We start from the raw sequence: 12,347 nt of genomic DNA on the forward strand, positions 1-12,347 counted from the left end.
GTCAGAAATCACTACCCCTAAATCCTTCTCTTCTGAAGTTTTTGCTAACACAGAACTGCCAATGCAATACTGTACTCAGATTGAGGATTCCTTTTCCCGAAGTGCATTATTTTACATTTGGAAACATTAAATTGCAGTTTCCATTGCTTTGACCATTTATCTAGTAAAGCTAAATCATTTACCATATTACAGACCCCTCCAGGAATATCAACCCTATTGCACACTTTAGAGTCATTGGCAAATAGGCAAACCTTCCCTACCAAACCTTCCCCCAAGTCACTCACAAACATACCTTTGAAAAGTGTTTGGAAACTTCAGATCGTACAGAATACAGCTGCGAGAGCAGTCATGGGCTTCCCTAGGTATGCCCATGTTTCACCATCACTCCGCAGTCTGCATTGGCTGCCGATCAGTTTCCGGTCACAATTCAAAGTGTTGGCTATGACCTTTAAAGCCCTTCATGGCATTGGACCAGAATATCTCCGAGACCGCCTCCTGCCGCACGAATCCCAGTAACCGATTAGGTCCCACAGAGTGGGCCTTCTCCGGGTCCCGTCAACTAAACAATGTCGGTTGGCGGGCCCCAGGGGAAGAGCCTTCTCTGTGGCGGCACCGGCCCTCTGGAACCAACTCCCCCCGGAGATTAGAACTGCCCCTACTCTTCCTGCCTTCCGTAAACTCCTTAAAACCCACCTTTGCCGGCAGGCATGGGGAAACTGAAACATCTCCCCTTGGGCATGTTTAATTTATACATGGTATGCTTGTGTGTGTGTCTGTTAGCATATGGGTTTTTTAAAATCTTTAAATATTTTAAATTTGTCAGATTATTTATGATTTGTTCCACGTGTTGTGAGCCGCCCCGAGTCTTCGGAGAGGGGCGGCATACAAATCCAAATAATAAATAAAATAAATAAATAAATAGAATAGGACCCAGAACAGACCCTTGTGGCACACCGCTTGTAACCTGTCTCTGCTCAGAATACTCGCCATTAACAATAACTCTCTGATGTCTACGCTTCAGCCAGCTTGAAATCCACTGAACTATCCAGGGATTAAGTCCAATCTTCACTAATTTATCTATCAGCTCTTTATGTGGAACCGTATCAAAGGCTTTGCTGAAGTCCAGGTAGGCAATATCCACGGCACCACCTTCATCCAACACCTTTGTGACATAGTCAAAGAAATCAATGAGATTAGTCTGACATGATTTGCCTTCAGTAAAGCCATGCTGATTTGGGTCCAATAAGTTATTGTTTTTTAGGTGCTGATTTATCCTCTTTTTGAGTAGAGTCTCCATCATTTTAACTATGTTTAACTATAACTGATATCAAGGTAACTGGCCTGTAGTTACCAGCTTCTTCTCTACTGCCCTGATAAGAGTATAAACTAGGCAGAATGGATTTGTCTGGCTTCGTTGTTTAAAAGAGCATAACAGTGAGACTCAAAACAAATATACTGTATTATCATCTTTATAGAGCCTTTCATTAGGCAGCAGAATATATATGGAATGGTAATTCAACTCCCAGATTATTTTCCCCCCTTTTTCATATGAGATTTGCTGACCACGAACAGAAGCCACGATCCAGTTCCGTTGTTAGAAAATTGGATCCTGCAAACATGCTTGCTAAGTTATGGGGAAAACATAGCAGCTGGGTAATCATACAATGCAATATACCATCAAACTTCACTACAGTAAAAGGCAGTATCATGTTAGTAAAACATATATATTGCTAAAAAATAAATAAAGGGAACACTCAAGTAACACATCCTAGATCTGAATGAATGAAATATTCCCATTGAATACTTTTGTTCTATACAAAGTTGAATGTGCACAACAGCAGGTGAAATTGATTGTCAATCAGTGTTGCTTCTTAAGTGGACAGTTTGATATCACAGAAGTTTGATTTACTTGGAGTTATATTGTGTTGTTTAAGTGTTACATTTATTTATTTATTTATTTATTTATTTATTTATTTATTTATTATTATTTATTGGATTTGTAGGCCGCCCCTCTCCGTAGACTCGGGGCGGCTAACAACAATGATAAAAAACAGCATATAACAATCCAATAATAAAACAACTAAAAACCCTTATTATAAAACCAAACATACATACAAACATACCATGCATAACCTGTAATGGCCTAGGGGGAAGGAATATCTCAACTCCCCCATGCCTAATGGCATAAGTGAGTCTTGAGTAATTTACGAAAGACAGGGAGGGTGGGGGCAGTTCTAATCTCTGGGGGGAGTTGGTTCCTGAGGGCCGGGGCCGCCACAGAGAAGGCTCTTCCCCTGGGGCCCACCAAACGACATTGTTTAGTCGACGGGACCGGAGAAGGCGAAGTCTGTGGGACCTTATCGGTCGCTGGGATTCGTGCGGTAGCAGGCGGTTCTTATGTATAAAAAAGAACAGTAAGATACAATACGCTAAATCCAATCAATTTAAACCACCACTAACACCAAACATAAATTCAAAACTAAAGACTTCAATCTGTATCCAAGTTAAACTTTTTACAAAGAGCCAAATCTAAATCCCCACCTTCAGAGCTGAGAAACACACCCGAGACAAATAAAATTGAACAGTTCTTCTTTAAGAAAATGTCATTTCAGCCAGAAAATTACCTTCATTCATACAATTGGCTGGGGGAAATATGATCCCAGTCTGAAAGGCAGAGTTGTAGATTGGAGGCTTATTTCAGATCCTGACTTGGCACAATAGCACCGCAGTAGACATGAATTACTTGCCTTGATGAAATAATAATCAGTTTACGAACTGCTCAGATCGATTACCTGCCAGGGAATTTGTCTAGACGGAAGCCCGGAGACATTTTGGTTTGTTTTTGTGAATCCCTCCAGGATCAAATATACTTTGCCATCTTGTTCAACAAGTCAGATTTGCAAATATTTATCCGGGACACCTCATTAACTAGGTGCAAATTTATAACTTGTAAGGTTCTGGGCCACTGTTCCCTCTAATTTTTTGGGGGGGTGGGCGGACAAGTATAGTGTCTGAGCGGCAGTCCCTTCGGGACTGGGTGGCACAGAAATAATAAACAAACAAACAAACAAACAAACAAACAAACAAACAAACAAAAAACCCACCCTGTTTTGCCTCAGAGAATTTCAAAATAAAATACTGTACTGTGTGTCTATAACCGTGAGCTCACAATAGGGCAACTCTATCAATATCAAAATGCCACTTAAATAGTTGAGCTAGTTTCAAACTAGATTTTGATTTTCTTTCTCTCTTCCTTACTACCATTCTTTTTCTTTCTCTTTTCCTTCCTCTCTTTTTTCTATCTGTTTCTCTCTCTTCCTCTCTCTCTCCTTCCCTCTCACTCTTTCCCCCTTGGCTTCTGGGCAGGTTTGGAAAACTCTGAGTTGATGATGATTTTTAAGTGAGCGATTGCTCACTGCTCAGCTTAGAGGGAACTATGTTCTGGGCTCACGAATCTGGATTCACTTAACTGTATGACTAATTTAATGACTTCAGTCATTCACAACAACTCTGGCAAGAAAAAGGGGAAAACAATTAGTTTTCTAATATTTTTTTTTATTTAGCTTTCAATAACACAAAAAATACAAATGAAGAAAAGAAAAAAATCAATGATTTGTTCATTTGTACCTTGCTTTTTGTTATTTTAACAAATAACTCAATAGCAACAGGAATAGCATTTAGACTTAATCACTTCGTAGTGCTTTGACAACCCTCTCTAAGCGGTTTACAGAATCAACAGAACTCTCCCAACAATCTGGGTCCTCATTTTACGCACCTCGGAAGGATGGAAGGATGGGTTTTAGCCTTAGGCTTATACTTGGGTTTTTTAAACTTTGTATTTTGCATTCTTTTATTATATCAGCTGCCTTGAGTCCCCTGGAAAAGGACGGCCTAGAAATCCAGGTAAGTAAGTAAGTAAGTAAGTAAGTAAGTAAGTAAGTAAGTAAGTAAGTAAGTAAGTAAACAAACAAATAAACAAATAGATAGGTAGGTAGGCAGACAGACAGACAGACAGATAGACAGACAGATAGACAGATAGTTAGACAGACGGATAGATAGATAGATGATAGACAGATAGATAGATGATAGACAGATAGTTAGACAGACAGACAGATAGATAGATAGTCAGAAATAGACAGACAGACAGATAGATAGAATGATAGACAGACAGACAGACAGACAGACAGATAGATAGATAGATAGATAGATAGATGATAAAGACAGATAGATAGATGATAGACAGACAGACAGACAGACAGGCAGACAGACAGGCAGACAGACAGATAGATAGATAGATGATAGACAGACAGATAGATAGATTAATAGGAAAGTGAACACAAGAACAAGGGGACACAATCTGAAGTTAGTTGGGGGAAAGATCAAAAGCAACATGAGAAAATATTATTTTACTGAAAGAGTAGTAGATCCTTGGAACAAACTTCCAGCAGACGTGGTAGATAAATCCACAGTAACTGAATTTAAACATGCCTGGGATAAACATATCTCCATCCTAAGATAAAATACAGAAAATAGTATAAGGGCAGACTAGATGGACCATGAGGCCTTTTTCTGCCATCAGACTTCTATGTTTCTATGTTTCTATAGATAGATGATAGACAGATAGTTAGACAGAGAGACAGACAGACAGACAGACAGACAGATAGATAGATAGAGAGAGAGAGAGAGAGAGAGACGGACAGATAGATAGATAGAGAGAGAGAGAGAGAGAGAGATGGACAGACAGATAGATAGAGAGATGATAGACAGACAGACAGACAGACAGACAGACAGACAGACAGATATAGACAGATGATAGACAGACAGGCAGAGAGATAGATAGACATACAGATAGACAGACAGATAAATGCTCCCCCCCTACTAAAACCCAAACAATTTAAAACCATTCAACCTGATTCATTCTAAACCCAATCATACCATCAGCCAGAGCAGAGTAACGGCTGATGGATTTTTCCTCTTTCTCTCCTCTTTTTCCATTTTTCTAACAAAATGTACACTTAGCATACAAAAGTAATGACTTCTCTGGATTCTTCTCCAGTATTTTTGGAGACCTCTTAAGGTTTGTTTTCTTTGCCGCCCTGCTCAAGAGGAAATTGGTCCTTAATGGTTTGGCCTTTGGATTCATTGCACGCATAAAGCTATAATACGCTCTTCAATTATCCACCCCTGAGATGGAACGGGGAGCAGAACAGCTTGAAAGCACGGCTCAAGGTTACATTTCGAGAAGTAAGAAATGTATACAAAAACATCGATTAGCTGCAACATTATGTGTCATTAAAAGGACTCAAATCTCTTCCATTATCCTGGCATGTTTAAGACCTGCGTCCAATTAAGACCTGCGGACACCAACTCCCAGAATTCTGTGTTGTTAGATTTGTAAGATCTCCAACAAGTATCTACTAGAACCCTGAGAACTTTTAGGACCTGTGGACTTCATCTCCCAGAATTTTCTAGCCAGCACAGCTGCTGCAATAGAGAAAAGGATGTTTGACTCTTCTTGGAGATCTAACCAATCGAACAACGCCGAATTCTGGAAGCTCCACCTATCTTTAAAAGTTGCTTGCTTGCTTGCTTGGTGGTATGCAAAGATATAATAATACCTTTGAAAAGTGTTCGGAAACTTCAGATCGTGCAGAATGCAGCTGCGAGAGCAATCATGGGCTTTCCCAAAAATGCCCATGTTATTCCAACACTCCACAGTCTGCATTGGTTGCCGATCAGTTTCCGGTCACAATTCAAAGTGTTGGTTATGACCTATAAAGCCTTTCATGGCACTGGACCAGGGTATCTACGAGACCACCTTCTGCCGCACGAATCCCAGCGACCGGCTGGGTGCCACAGAGTGGGCCTTCTCCGGGTCCCGTCAACAAAACAATGTTGTTTGGCGGGGCCCAGGGGAAAAGCCTTCTCTGTGGCGGCCCCGGCCCTCTGGAACCAACTCCCCCCGGAGATTAGAATTGCCCCCACCCTCCTTGCCTTTCGTAAGCTGCTTAAAACCCACCTCTGCCGTCAGGCATGGGGGAACTGAGATATTCTTCCTCCCTTGGCCTTTACAATTCATGCATGGTATGTTTGTATGTATGGATGTTTAGTTTTACAATAAGGGTTTTTTAGTTGTTTTAGTATTGGATCTACATGCTGTTTTTTATTACTGTTGTTAGCCGCCCTGAGTCTACGGAGAGGGGTGGCATACAAATCAAATCAAATCAAATCAAATCAAATCAAATCAAATCAAATAAATAAATAAATAAATAAATAAATAAATAAATAAATAAATAAAAAATAAATAATAAATAAATAATAAATAAATAATAAATAAATAATAATAAATAAATAAATAAATAAAATTTATATACATGATACTAGTAAAAAAGAAACATTAGGACAGGGGACGGAAGGCACGCTTGTGCACTTATGCACGCCCCTTACTGACCTCTTAGGAATTGGGAGAGGTCAACAGTGGATAGTCTAAGGGTGAAATGTTGGGGGTTAGGGGATGACACTACGGAGTCTGGTAATTAGTTCCATGCATCAGCTACTCGGTTGCTAAAGTCGTATTTCCTGCAGTCGGGTTTGGAGCGGTTTACTTTGAGTTTGTATCTGTTGTGTGCCCATGTGTTGTTGTGGTTGAAGCTGAAGTAGTCATTGACAGGAAGGACACTGCTCATTGCTCACAGTCACTCATGCCCTCATCACCCCGAGGCTCGACTAATGTAACGCTCTCTACATGGGGCTACCTTTGAAAAGTGTTCGGAAACTTCAGATCGTGCAGAATGCAGCTGCGAGAGCTATCATGGGCTTTCCCAAATATGCCCATGTTACACCAACACTCTGCAGTCTGCAGTTTCCGGTCACAATTCAAAGTGTTGGTTATGACCTATAAAGTCCTTCATGGCATCGGGACAGAATATCTCCGGGACAGTCTTCTGCCGCACGAATCCCAGCGACCGGTTAGGTCCCACAGAGTTGGCCTTCTCCAGGTCCCATCGACTAAACAATGTCGTCTGGCGGGACCCAGGGGAAGAGCCTTCTCTGTGGCGGCCCCGACCCTCTGGAACCAACTCCCCCCAGATATTAGAGTTGCCCCCACCCTCCTTGCCTTTCATAAGCTCCTTAAAACCCACCTCTGTCGTCAGGCATGGGGGAATTGAGATATTCCCTTCCCTCTAGGCTTACAAAATTTATGCATGGTATATTTGTATGTATGATTGGTTTCTTAAATTGGGGTTTTTAAACTACTTTTAATATTAGATTTGTTTATATTGTTTTTTATTGTTGTTAGCTGCCCCGAGTCTACGGAGAGGGGCGGCATAAAAATCTAACTAATAAATAAATAATTAAATTGTGGCAGATGATTTTAGGGGCTATGCTTAGGTCGTGTTTAAGGCGACGTACTTCTAAGCTTTCTAAAACTAGGATTGTGAGTCTAATTCTGGAAGCTCCACTTGTTTTAAAAAGTTGCGAAGTTTAACGCTGTTTTTTAAAAGCTGGTGCAAACTTTATACGGTAGATTTGAGATGAGCAGCAGAAGGTTTTGCAGCCTACAACCTGTTGTGGTTAGCTCTGGCCCAGCTCCTGCCCCAAGGACTGTGGATGTGGGGGAGACATCCACATGCTGCAGGCCTGTTTTGCCACCGGTGGAATCTGATGATGAAGGCTCCTCTGACCAAGAAGACATGAGTGACAGGGAGGAGGAGAGTGTGGCAGACAGCTCAGAAGGAGATCAATTATTTAGCTCCTCCTTGGATTCGGAACAAGAGTTAATGATACAGCCATGCATGCGGAGAGCGATGCATAGGCAACAACAACTGAGAGATTATTATCAAAGAAAATGAGGCCACCTGTGGTTGGGTGGGGCTGTGGTCATTAGTGAGGCTGCTATAAATAGCAGCCTGTGGGTTTGGCCATTGTGGAGGATTATCTGATCGTTGTGTTTCGTGACTGCTTTACTGGCTTTGATCTTTTGTGTGCTGATTTTCCCCCGCTTTGAAACTAAACCAGAGCAAAGTGTGTTTCACTTTGTGAAAGAAGAAGGACTGTGAATTGCCTCCCAGATGCAAGCGAAGTATCACAGAACTGATAAGGGACTTGTTCAAATTACCAGTTTGTTTGGAGACGAGTGCTCTTTGCTATACCAAAAGAGGGCTTGGTTTAAGTGAATTTTCATTATAAAGAACATTGTTTTGAATTTTCAAACGTGTGTGTGTCTGAAATTTGTACCTGCTGTGAATTTTTGGGAGGAGTCTACCAGAGAGCCCGACAGAACACAACCAATACACACCGAGTCCTGTCCTACTGCCTTTTCGTCCTTCTATCACTACTTTCTACTTATGTTAATATAAACTATAATTCTATACTTGTTTAACAAAATAAATACATAAATAAATAATAAAACAAATCATGCCGAGGAGTATAAAGTGGACTCAATTTGTCTTGTGCTTCTTGTCTCTAAGTGAGTACGGCATTATATACATTGCCTACATTAGAGGCCTCTCCAATTGTATTGACTCTACCTGTCAAGGGAAAAAACACACTGCTTTAATACTTAACAACTCTTTGTTCTCATAATCCTCGTCTGCACGTACTGTATGCCGGTATTCAATAGCCAGGCGAAGTGAATTTGATCCCACAGTATGGTGTTTAGCTCTCTCCGTTCCCCGCAAAACATCTGATATTGCCACCTGACTTTAATATAAATCACAACCCTGCAGAGATCAACAAGAAAAGGTCCTGCGGTAAATGGGAATATTACACATTGTAATCTCTATTGAATAGGGCACTGCTGCAGTCATCAATACAAACTGGCACAAAATAAGGATAATTCAGATTACTGGCTTTAGGAGATGATGCATTTTATTTTTAAAGAGCCCCTGAAAAGAGACAGGCACATAAAAAAAAAAGAATATGTTGAATTAAATGGAGAGAGAGAAAGAAAGAAGGATGGAAGGAAGGAAGAAAAGAAAGCAGGCAGAAAGAAAAAGGAAAGAAAGAAAGATGGACAGAAGGAAAGAAAATGAAAGAAGAAGAGGAAATTCAATTATGGGAAATAAAATCAATGAATCAAAGCAAACATGGTACAAATGGCATGAATGGATTCAAAAGAGAATATAGAAATAATATAATACGAAGTAACAGTACAACTGGAAGAAACAACAGATACCTTGTAAATGTCTTTATTTATCATTTAGAAAAAGTAATATATTAGATAATAATTGTATAATGTATGATGTACACTATTGAATGTAATATGTAATTTTTTTAAAAAAATGAAACACACAAAGGTAACAAAGATGGTTTATGATCTGTAAAATGGAACAAACGGTGAGATAAATATTTGTGAAAATTTAATAAAGAAATTTAAAAAAAAAGAAAGAAGAAGAGGAGGGAAGGAAGGAAGGGTGAAAAGATGGGGGAGTGAAAGGAGAGGAGAGAGAAAAGGAATTAAAGAGAAAAAGGGTTCAGAAAGAAAGAAGAAAAGAAGAGTAAAGAAAGGAAAGAGGAAAGAGAAGTAAAGGGAAAAAGAAATGGATGGAAGGAAGGAAGGAAAGAAAGAATGGAAAGAAAGGAAGGAATGAAAGAGAGAGAGAGATGGAGAGAAGGGAAGAAAAGATAGAGAGCGAAAGAAAGAAAGAAGGAAGGAAGGAAGGAAGGAAGGAAGGAAAGAAAGAAAGAAAGAAAGAAAGAAAGAAAGACTGTATCCCGGGATACTGCCCTGATTAATTGGATGCTGTTTACTTTTCAGAAATATAACATTTTTAAAAAACAATGTATACTGTGATTCAATAGCAACGTCCAAGCGATGGAACACACCGGTCCCAAAATCACTAGCAAAACTCTTATGTTGTCATCCCAGCATCATCGTCCACGCACATGAAGGAGGGGTCGGATTGGGAGGTGGAGGGATGAAGCCCCCATATTTTGCAGAACGAAAAGAAAAAGAGTCTGAGGGCTAGAGGGGACCCAGGAGACCCTGGGCAGATATAGAAGGGAAGAAAGCCACAGCAACCCATTGCTACACTCTTGCCCCAAGGGGACCAGAGAAATGATCAGAGCTGCATGAATGGAAACACCAGAAACGAGTGCAAATCCCTCTCTTCAGCCACCAGGGGGCAGGCTGGGTTAACCGAAGTCAAAGCTCAGCCCCACAATTGGCTCTCTCTCTCTCTCTCCCTCCCTCTCTCCCCTCCTTCCCGCTTTCTCTCTCTCCTCCCTCTCTTTCTCTCTCCCCTTCTATCTCTCTCTCTCTCCCATCCTCTTTCCATCTCCCCTCTCCTCTCCCTCTGCCTCCCTTCCCCTCCCTCCATCACTCTCTCCCCTCCTTCTCTTTCTCCCTCTCTCTCCCTCACTCCCTTCCTCACTCTTTCCTCCCTTCCTCACTCTTTCCTCCCTTCCTCTCTCTCCCCCTCTTTCCCCACCTTTCCTCCCCTTCCCTTGCCCCTCCCTCCCTCTCTCGCTTCCTCCCTCCATCCTGTTTTCTATCCCCTCCCTCCTTTTTCTCTCCTCTCTCCTCCCCTCTCTCCCTCCATATGTCTGTCTGTCTGTCTGTCTGTCTGTCTACCTACCTACCTCTATCATCTGTCTGTCTGTCTGTCTGTCTATCTATCTCTATCATCTCTGTCTTTCTGTCTGTCTGTCTGTCTCTATCTATCTGTCTGTCTGTCTGTCTATCTATCTATCCATCTATCTACCTATCTACTTACCTACCTACCTATCTATCATCTATCCATTTGTCCATCCATCCATCATCCATCGTCTATCCGTCCATCCATTTATCTAAGTCAGTTTTTCCCAACCTTGGCAACTTGAAGATATTTGGACTTCAGCCCCCAGAATTCCCCAGCCAGCGAATGCTGGCTGGGGACTTCTGGGAGTTGAAGTCCAGATATCTTCAAGTTGCCAAGGTTGGGAAACACTGATCTAAGTTACGTCTGCCCCTCCATTCAGTGGTCACACGATTGCATTTTGGGCCCTTGTTAGCTGGCTGATTTTATAGCTGTTCGTGACCCTTTTTGCTGGTTTCCGGTGCTTGCTTCTGGCTTGCTTAGGATTTAAGTGTTGTTTTTAGTCATCCTACGTACTTTCTTTGGGTGGATTTGCTGTCAAAGTCCAAAATAGAAGGCATTATTGTTAAGCAAGAGCATCCTTATAGTTACAAAAAGAGGGCGGATAAAGGCTGGCTGATTTGTGACACGGTGTTGGAATAATACGTCTTTTATTTCTACGTACATTAAACATTTGGGGCGTAGGAAGTGTTGACACAATTCGATCATTTGATTTAAAGTTCAGTTCACTGTTGAATTATTAGCATTATTCTGCTGTGACATGTGCTCTTTAGGGTGTTAATGCAATTTCCAGTTATTTCCCACCACAAAATGACATTTTTAGCCGTTCAGGAAATGAAAGAATGAGAGAGAGAGGAAGAGAAGAGAGCGAGAAAGAGAGGAGAGAGAAAGAGAAAGAGAGGAGAGAGAGAGAAAAAGAAAGAATGATAGAGAGAGAGAGAGGAGAGAGAGAGAAAGAGAGAAGAGAGAAAGCGAAAGAGAGAGGAGAGAGAGAAATAGAAAGAGAGAAAGAGGGAGAGAAAGAGAGAGGAGAGAGAAAGTTAGAGAAAGAGAGAGAGGAGAGAGAGAGAAAGAAAGAGAGAGAGAGGAGAGAGAGAGAAAGAGAGAGAGAGGAGAGTGAGAAAGAGAGAGGAGAGAGAGAGAGAGAGAAAGAGAGAGAAAGGGAGAGAAAGAGAGAGAGAGGAGAGAGAGAGAAAGAGAGAGGAGAGAGAGAAAGAGAGGGAGAGAAAGAGAGAGGAGAGAGAGAAAGAGAGAGAGAAAGTTAGAGAGAGAAAGTTGTGGTTTGTGTGAATCCCACCTTACAGGACATCTCATTAGCCACACAACTGTCTGGAATTTGACAAGTCAGGACGCGTGCGACGGCATAAATCTCAGAGCAGACAGCTGGGCGCCTTTGATCAAAAACCTCAGAAACATTTGAAGTTAGAAAATATGTGCACGAAATACTTGTGGGAACATATTTTCCCCTGGAAACCACTGGAAGGGCTTTCCACTTAAACTAGAACCATAACTCCCAGCATCCGCAGACTGATGGTGAAGATTCATGGGTAGCAGAGTCCTACTAGACGGGAGAACAGCCTAATCCGGAGTCTTTTAATATTCCCTCCCTAAGTAAAGGAGTGGAGACACATCCGTTTCGTAGCCTCAGATAATTTGGGAAGATGCTTGGAACAAACTTCCAGCAGACGTGGTTGGTAAATCCACAGTAACTGAATTTAAACTTGCTTGGGATAAACTTATATACATCCTAAGATAAAATACAGGAAA

This window comes from Erythrolamprus reginae, chromosome 9, assembly GCF_031021105.1.
Source record: "Erythrolamprus reginae isolate rEryReg1 chromosome 9, rEryReg1.hap1, whole genome shotgun sequence".
NCBI classification, from domain to species: domain Eukaryota; kingdom Metazoa; phylum Chordata; class Lepidosauria; order Squamata; family Dipsadidae; genus Erythrolamprus; species Erythrolamprus reginae.